Genomic DNA, 10,329 nt, shown 5'->3' with positions numbered 1-10,329 from the left:
AGAAGTTGATTGTACTATATAGACACGGGAGTATTTGACGAAAATCACTTGTAAAATATTGTAATATGGAATTGTAGTCTGTATATAGACAAGGCGCTGGCAACTCTACCCTTTTGTTGTATTTCATTCATTAGGAAGTAGCGTAAGTGACGAACAGCCAGATGCACCACCAGCATTTTGCTGTTGAAGGTAGAGTAGCTGGATGATGCTTTGGGCAGTTTTCTACGGAAGAAGGCCAATGGGCGGGGTGAACCGTTGACCAGCTGCTCAAGTACTGCACCAATAACTATAACAATGTCACTGGCATCCGTGGGGAGAAGGAGAGGGGCATGTGGCATAGTAAAAAAAAAGAGCAGCAGCGCTTGATAGGGCGTAGCAGAAGGCCGCTTCTTCAAAGAGGCCCTACTTAGGTCCTTTTTCTTGCCCTTAAGGGAGGCGTAAAGGATGGCAAGAGCGGCAGTGATGGCTGCCAGGAAACAGTGATAATAGTTTACATCATACCCAAGAATTCTTGCAGTGCCTTGACAGTCGAGGGAATGAGGAAGTTCTGAATAGTTTTTACCTTCTCAGGGAAGGTGTTAAACTCTTTAGGAGTGATGCGGTGCCCTAAGAACGATACTTCATTGGCACTAAAGGTACATTTGTCATACCGGATACAAGGCTATTTTGTAAAACACGATGCATAGGTGACAGATGTGTTCCTCTTTGGAGGAAGAAAACATGAGTATATCATCCACTTAACATACATAGTAGGGAAGGTGCCCTGAGATGCCATCCATAAGGAGTTGAAAAGTGACCCAGCATTACGAAAGCCAAAATAGAAGTAATTGAAGCTACAGTCAAATGCAAAGTCTTGTCGTCTCCAGTCCCCCTCTGTCGCCCCCAATATCTATAGATTCTAGAATTTCAGGTGTAGAAGAGTTTGGTTGTTGTGGGGGAGGCAACAGGCGGAAGCCAGATGCCGGGCAGGGGGGTGGTCATTGAGCCGGGGGAGGACGCCATGCAGGGGGAAGTACTACTTGGTAGAGCTGTGAGCAGTGATGGCTGGGGAAACACAAAACATTATGTATAAACGCAAATTAAATATTTCTTAGTTCCTAATTATATCATTATAGTAATGCTAAACTTTCAATCATGTAGTATATTTGATGTGATATTTGCTGTACCATTCTTGCAAACAACCTTTTTACAAATATTATCGATGTTTAGCTTGACACTATTTTGTTCCTACTAAAAAATCTCTAAAACGCAAGCTCAGAGTAACTCACTCTCTCTCTCTCTCTCTCTCTCTCTCTCTCTCTCTCTCTCTCTCTCTCTCTCTCTCTCTCTCTCTCTCTCTGTATATATATATATATATATATATATATATATATATATATATATATATATATATATATATATATATATATATATTGTGATATCCCCATATGTTGTACATATGCTAACATATCTGATTTGTCTAATGTTTATTTTTTCATTTTCTTTGTAAATACATCACCTTATTTCAGTGCCATCTTCATTCCATTCTTCTCATTATCTTTTGTTTACACTCGCCTTCCTGCTGTAAATCATCCCTGTTTTCTTACCTTACATGTTATAAGGTAACCCCAAATTTATTTATTTTATTAGAATACATTATTCTCACCACGAGATTCATCTACCTTGCTCACCCATTCACTTTGCATTGCTTATTATTGTTGTTTTGAAGTGCTTTTTCATTATTTTATTTAACGTAAGATTAAAGTTTTGTTTATAACATACTTTATTGTTCCTGTCCTCCAATTATCCTGCTATTGGTGCTTCGATTGTCTGCAACCAGCTTTAAGAAGATATATTTGATCATAATCAACAATCTTATACACTCGTTATAAGAAACAAGTGAATTTGGAAGTCTACCCATATGACTTCTATTTTATTGTGGGAAGAGAACTACCGCCCATTGTAAAGGGGTAATTGTTTGCACAGTGGTTCGTCACATAATAGTTCGGGGCCTGTCCGGGATCTGATGTGCGATATGATTCATCAAATTTATATCGAGTGATTGAATCGTGAAAGAACAGTTCCAGTGATTATGAACAGTATCGAGTGTTGTGTTGTGGCGTACCAAGGATAAAGGACGACAGTAATAATTCCAAGGTAAGGTAAATGTCTCGTCTCCCTCTCATTAGACATTTATGTTTAATATGTCTGGGTAGTCATTTGGTTGCAAGAGGAATAAGTCACGCTTCAAGACTTAGGTATGCTGATTGTCCAGCTTCTAAACCACCCTTATTAATTGAAGATGCCCCCAGTAGGTAGCTTTTAAAGTTTCGCCTACTCAAATCTCGTATCCCAGAGATTTCTCATAAAAAAAAATCTGAAGCCCTAAGATTTTGCTATTTCTTAAAATCGCCATTCAAAAGTAATATTTAGGAAATAAGTCGAATTTCATTATGTGATTTATTAAATTAAGTTTCATTATAAGTTATATTTCCCCCATCTCCATTTCATTATAAAGTGATTTATTTTGTTATCTAAATTTCGTAAGTGAAATTAGGCAATTTCCAATTTCGGAGAGTTTCGTAATTCTAATCGTTATCTCTAGTCAGGAAATTAAATTATATGTTGTTTGGTGTTAAAAGTACTATTTTGGTGTACAAATAACATTTACGTGTCGGTAAATGAATATTTAAATACTTGTGTTAAATTACTCCTGTTATATCTATAAAGCGCATACTACGTATTTTGTCCAGTTTGCGCATTATTCTGATAATCAATTACTTTAAACTAGGTGTTAACTATTAACTAGATACTTAATCATAACGAGAATAATATAGTATTTATATAAATTAAAAGGTAACATTATAAAGTTATCGTATTAAGCTGGTATAGATTAAAAGGAAATGTAAACTAGAACGTGCTAATTAGGTATGTTTAAAGTAAAAAATACCTTTGCGTTTTAAAGCCTTGTTTACTGATTCGGTAAAATTGTTGTAAAAGTTTGTGATGTTAAGCGTGTCGTTTGAGTAATTATGAAGTAGTTAGCCGCGTGATCAAGATCTCGAGCGTAAAAAACGGTGAATAAAAGTTTTATAGTATTATCGTAAGTTTCGCGAGACTCAATTTTGTATTTAAGCTATTTTTGTGTCATGTGATTTAATCATACAATTTTTTAATTCTGTGATCTCTCGATCTTGTAATTTTGTGATCGCTATTTTGTATTTCTGTGATCGAAAGATTGTTATTTTGCGATCGTATGATCTTATACTTATTCGTATAAAGTTTGGATATTTATTTTAGTTTGTACTTAAATTGTGCCACGGGCGACATTCAAAATGCCTTTCAACTATCAACAATTTATTGTATCACCACGGGATCATGTGGAATCTCTTACAGTTGCCACAAAAACTGACCTAAAGAATCTAGCTCGCCATTATGATGTACAGGTTCCCGCAACTGCCGTAAAATGTGTAATTCTCAGTCATATTTTGAACTTCCTTGTAGATGAAGATATTGTTCCAGAAGAAGAATTGGCTGACGTTCGAGCTCTAACCGTTACCAATCCAAATGGTGACTTAGATAAACTAAGTCTGCAGCTGGAGTTGGAAAACTTGAAGATGCAAGACGCAACTGCAGCGGCAACTGCCGCCGCTGAGGTAGAAGAAAGGAAAGCCGCTGCTGCTGAACGAGCCGCAACTGCCGCCGCTGAGGTAGAAGAAAGGAAAGCCGCTGCTGCTGCTGAACGAGCCACCAACTGCCGCCGCTGAGTTAGAAGAGAGGAAAGCCGCTGCTGCTGAGCGCACGGCTGCTGCCGCTGCTTCCCTAGAACGTATCAAGGTGGAAACTGCTGTGGAAGCTGCTGCAACTGCTTTGGAGCAACAAGAAAAAGAAAGTGAACAGAAAAACAAAGCTCTCCGTGTTAGGCTGCAGATTGAGAGAGAACCGGCCACATTAACAGAATGGGATCTGGCCTTTATAAGACTGAAAGAAAAGGAAGAAGGTAAGCTAATTCCCGAACCCTTTGATGTGGGCAAGGTGCAGAAATTGCTGCCCACATTTGAAGAACGGGAACCTGATAACTACTTTTCTGTGTTCGAAGACACAGCCAAGAATCTCAATTGGCCTCAGGACAAATGGTATTTGATCATCCGGAACTCATTTAAAGGTAAAGCATTATCTGTATGTGCCACTATGTTAGAAGAACATGATTATTTCATAATTAAACAGGCAATCCTTGATGCTTATTCTATTACTGCGGAAGGATATAGGCAAATATTTCGTAATAGTCAGAAGCAAGTTCAGCAGACCTTTTTAGAATTTATGAATGGAAAGATTAAACGGTTTCAGAAGTGGGTAGACAAAGTAGATGTCAAAACTTTTGAGCAGTTGAAAGATTTAATAGTAATGGAGGAGCTCTGAAGGAAAATACCAGGTGGCATTAATGTGTATCTAAGAGAGCAGAATGAATCTGACCCTAAGAAAGCCGCTTTAAAGGCAGATGACTATGCTCTTATTCATAAAGTAGGTAAAACCCCATATAGAGAAACTAGACCTAAGGAAATTTGTACATACTGCAAACAAGGACATCATATTTCAGAATGTCCTGATCCACATTGTGCAGCTTCATACTTAAAGAGAAAACCTAATCCCCCTCAATTCTCTCCTAAGCAAATGAATCTGCCCAAACAGGAACCAAAACCTAAGGTGGAGAAGAAAAAGACCTTCCATTGTGCAGCACACGAGTCCCAAGCGTTTGCACCCTTCACTTGCTCAGGCAAAATAAATGGTAAACCTGTAACCATACTCAGAGACACTGGATCCTCTCAAACGATCGTCTCTCCTAAAGTAATACAATCTAAAGGTGAAACTCGCAGGTATGTTGCAGTTAATGACCTAACCAGTAAGTCCATGTTGCCTCTCATTAATGTAAACCTTCATTGTCCTTATTTCTCTGGAACTACTGAAGTAGCTGTAAATCCAGAACTCTTACCATGCAAGAATGTAGATGTAATCCTGGGTAATGACATAGCTAACTCTGTTGTCTTGACAAACTTAATAGCAGTATCTCCAGGTGCTGTTGTACAGGAGGAATGCTTAGCAGTGTCACGAAGCAGTAAAAAGGACACCCCTACTGAATCATCATCAAACCCGTTGCCAGTCTCTGAACCTATGGATTTCAACGAGTTGATGAGTATATATAAGATCCAGCCTGATTCCTTTAGCTATCAACAAAGGAAAGATGTCACTCTACAGCAGTGTTTCAACCAAGTGAAACCAAAGGATACCAACAAGTGTTCTTATTTTTATATTAATAATAATGTACTAATGAGAAAATTCAGGTCCAGCAAGAACAGTCATCTAGAAACCTGGAAGGATCTATTCCAGGTAGTTGTTCCTAAGGATATAAGACCTCTGATCCTATAATTGTCTCACTCTGCTGACTCTCATCTTGGTATCACTAAAACATATGAATGCATCAGTCAAGACTTTTATTGGCCAAACATGAAGAATGAAATTAAAGAGTACGTAAAAAAAATGTACATGATGTCAAAAAGTAAGTAGTCCTAATGTAAAAGTACCAGTTGCACCATTAAAACCTATACTTGTGCCTAAAGAACCTTTCAGTAAGATCATAGTAGATTGTGTAGGCCCTTTGCCTAAGACAAAAAGGGGACATGGATACTTGCTTACGACCTTATGCCCAACTACCCGTTATCCATTTGCAGTACCTTTAAGAAACATTTCAGCCAAGAACATCCTAAAGTCACTAGTGTCCATATTTACTGTTGTAGGATTTCCAACTGAACTACAATGTGATCAAGGAACCAATTTCATGAGTCATGCATTTAAAACAGCTATGAAAGATTACCATATAACCCAAGTATCTTCCTCGGCTTACCATTCACAGACCAATGGAGCATTAGAACGCACTCACCAGACCATTAAAAATCTTCTCCGGAAATACATCCATAGTTCAGGTAACGAGTGGGATTGCAATTTGGAACTGATCATGTACATCATACGAGGAGTTCAAAATCAGTCTACTGGTATGTCACCTTTTGATCTACTCTTCGGTCGAGGGCCACGAACTATCCTCAGTTCAGTCAAAGAACGCATCCTGAAGTTGGGAGATAATGAGGTACCTCTTTCCCGATATATTTCAGAACTCAACAGGAAACTTTCAGATCTTCACTCCATTGCCAAAACTAACTTGATAACAGCTCAAGAGAAGATGAAGATTAACTATGATAAAAAGGCTAAAACCAGAAGTTTCAAAGTAGGAGATGCAGTGCTGCTATACCATCCGATTGCAGACTCTCCCCTACGAGAGAAATACCAGGGACCTTATACCATCACTCGACGTATCTCGCCAACCAACTATATAATCGCCACTCCAGATAAGCGTAAGTCTACTCAATTAGTCCACATAAACCTCTTAAAGGCCTATTTGTCTCCCTCAACAGCTGAAAGTAAAACGGTAATGATTACTAGTGCCATACCATACATAGATTTTCCTATGGATCAATTTACAGATGATCCAATAACTGCATCTTGGCAGGATTCTCAAAACTCAAAGATCTTGGAAAACTTATCAGACTATCTACAACCCTTATCTGCATCAAAATTTAAATCTTTAGTAGCTTTATTCCATGAATTTCCTAGTATAACTTCAGATAAACCAGGCAGATGCACCATGCTAGATCATGACATCAAACTACAACCAGGTGCTGCACCCATTAAACAAGCTTTCTATCGAACATCACAGAAGAAATTGGGTATCATGAAAGAAGAAGAAGTGAGCTACTTGATAAGAGAAGGATTGGCAGAACCCAGTGCGTCACCATGGGCTTCCCCATGTCTCCTAGTAGGAAAGAAAAATGGTAAATTTCGTCTTTGTACCGATTACAGGAAAATTAATAATTTAACAATTAAAGATTCGTATCCTCTACCAAGAATACAAGATATCATTGACCAAGTAAGTAATTCGACCTACTTAACCCAAATAGATTTGTTGAAGGGTTATTACCAAATTAAATTAACAGAAACGGCAAAGGAAATTTCTTCATTTATCACTCCATTTGGATTATTTACTTATAACGTAATGCCATTCGGATTAGTCAACGCACCTGCCACCTTCCAAAGAGTAATGTCTTTAATTTTACTGGACTTGGAAAAAGTATTTGTATATTTAGATGACATCATTATTGCCTCTGACACATGGGTAAACCATATTCAAAAGATAAAAGAAGTTTTTTCAAGGTTGAAACAACATGGATTTTATTAACTTAGCAAAAAGTAATTTTTGCAAAGGTCAGGTATCTTACCTTGGTCATCGAGTTGGCAGTGGTAAAGTATTACCCCATGATGGAAATATTAGCGCCATAACTTCTTATCCTGTTCCAACTACCAAACAGGAATTAAAAAGATTTCTAGGTATGGTAGGATATTACTCTAAGTTCAGTCCAAATTTCTCACCATTCACAGGACCACTATTTGCTTTAACTTCAAAAGTAAATTTTTCTTGGAGCCAACAACATGATCAAATATTTAACCAGCTAAAAACTTACTTGTCATCTCCTCCTATATTAATGGCACCTAACCTCACCAAACCATTCTATCTCCAAACAGACGCTAGTGATCTTGGATATGGGGGCATTTTATTACAGCATCCTGCTCCAATAACAGCCATAACAGGAAACCTGCCAGTGGATGATTTATGGGTTCCCAGCTAAATTGGCCCACTGTGGAGAAAGAACTATTCGCCATCGTAGCTACCATCCAGAGATACGAGATTTATGTTGATGGACAAGACACGATCTACGTCTACAGTGACCACTCTCCAATGTCGCATCTCCATAGGTCCACTACTCTCAACCCTAAACTTTTAAGATGGTCATACATACTCTCTGCACATAATATCCAAGTAATCGCCATATCAGGACGAGAAAACATTGTGGCACACTCCTTATCAAGGATAACCTCGGTTGATCCTCGGGAAATGGAAAAAAAAAAAAACAAGGGGAGACTGTGATATCCCCATATGTTGTACATATGCTAACATATCTGATTTGTCTAATGTTTATTTTTCCATTTTCTTTGTAAATACATCACCTTATTTCAGCGCCATCTTCATTCCATTCTTCTCATTATCTTTTGTTTACACTCTCCTTCCTGCTGTAAATCATACCTGTTTTCTTACCTTACATGTTATAAGGTAACCCCACATTTATTGATTTTGTTAGAATACATTATTCTCACCACGATATTCATCTACCTTGCTTACCCATTCACTTTGCATTGCTTATTATTGTTGTTTTGAAGTGCTTTTTCATTATTTTATTTAACGTAAGATTAAAGTTTTGTTTATAACATTGTTTATTGTTCCTGTCCTCCAATTATCCTGCTATTGGTGCTTCGATTGTCTGCAACTAGCTTTAAGAAGATACATTTGATCATAATCAACAATCTTATACACTCGTAATAAGAAACCAGTGAATTTGGAAGTCTACCCATATGACTTCTATTTTATTGTGTGAAGAGAACTATGGCCCATTGTAAAGGGGTAATTGTTTGCACAGTGGTTCGTCATATAATATATATATATATATATATATATATATATATATATATATATATATATATATAAAATATATATATATATATATATATATATATATATATATATATATATATATATATATATATATATATATATATATAATGTATATATATATATTGAAAGAGAGGGATTCTAAAGGCGTAAAGTGTGGCTGATATGGCAGAGTAGGTTTTTAGAGATGTTACCATAGACTAATCAGAATCATAATATTTTTGGCAAAGAATCCAAATTATGAATTCGTTGTATAGACCCATTTGCTGTGGTATTCGATATAACATTCTAACAGAAAATTTATTGCCTAAAATAATGAACTTTGGTATAGTTTCGAGTTTTTTTTTTTCCAGACTGAAAAACCTAACTTATACCCAATTCATGAGTCCAATAACAAATCGCTTTCCCTAAGTAGAATACCTACAATTGATATGCAATAATTCAGCATATATAAATAAGTATTTTAGGAAACACTAGTGTTTGTGTGAGCAGTCAATCATCAAGACATCGATTCCATGAAGATGGTATTCATTATCACATACTGACGAAATGGCCCAGATTCTGGCCCTTATGAAAGGTGTAATGGAAAACTTTCGCATACAGGCGAAAAGGAGGAAGCGGAATTCAAGAGAGTTTTTGAAGCCCCATTTGTCGCTCCCCAAAGGGTCATACAAAAGACCCAGAGATGAAGACCTTCCGCCATGCTCCAAAAGCAATCCCTGGAGGTATGCGGATCTGATGCCGATTTTAGACGGCAAACTCTACATCTCGGAGAAGATGGGTGCTGTTTCTTTAGACGAAATTCAGTTTTGGCTAAGCATTAACGCTTTCCCTAATTGCTTCATTCGATTGAAGCATGACCTAACGTCAGGAAAACAAACAGAACCGAGGGAGGTCATGATTCTCGACCATGATAAGGCACAGGCTATCTTGTCAAATAGCCTGAGAAGGCGGGTTACTCAGTGTTGAAAGTGTCCAAACTAATTAACAGACATCCTACCTTTCTTGCTCCTGCTTCAATATCATTCCCCTTTACATGGAAGGCATTTCAATCTGTTACTAAGGCAGTGGAGGCAGGCAAACCATGTCCTGCACTCGAGGAGTGCAAGCCTCTATCACTAACCTTTCCCATGTAGGAGAAAGATTGGAAGGAAGTCCATTTACCTTTTTCATTAGGGAAACTAGATGCGGATGTTGCTGGACGACACTTTAGCGAGAATCTCTCTAAACTTTCTGAACGTCTCCTGCTTAGAGAACAAGAGACAAAGGAGAGACTTGCAGCCTCTCTATCCCTACAGAATTGTATGGAGTTATGTTCAGCGCACCAAGATACCCCAGACATGCTAACGGTCCTGGCCAAAATGCATATGGCTACCTTAGTAAAAGACCTTTATGCTTTTATGAAGGCTAGGAGAGCCTGTAGGGAGTTTGTGTTTGCGGCTGCAATAGCAAAACATGAAACAAGGAATATAATATCTTCCAACATCTGGGGTAGAGACCTCTTTCCAAACGAGGTAGTCTGGGAGGTCATTAAGAATGCCACCACGGAGAATATGGAACTTCTCCAGAAGTGGGGCATCTCTTCAAAGAGAGTCTTCCACGGATGTGGGTCCCCAAACTATGAGGAAGACGGGAAAATCTAGAGATTTTCCTCGGGCTGTTCAACAACATCCTACAGTTTTGAGGACCGCGGTGCCATAGGCAAGCGGTCGGAGATGTAAATTTTCTGATCAATCAAA

This window comes from Palaemon carinicauda, chromosome 13 (genome assembly GCF_036898095.1).
Source record: "Palaemon carinicauda isolate YSFRI2023 chromosome 13, ASM3689809v2, whole genome shotgun sequence".
Classification (NCBI taxonomy): Eukaryota; Metazoa; Arthropoda; class Malacostraca; order Decapoda; family Palaemonidae; genus Palaemon; species Palaemon carinicauda.
The sequence above is the reverse complement of the archived record's forward strand: the minus strand, read 5'-3'. Positions refer to the sequence as shown.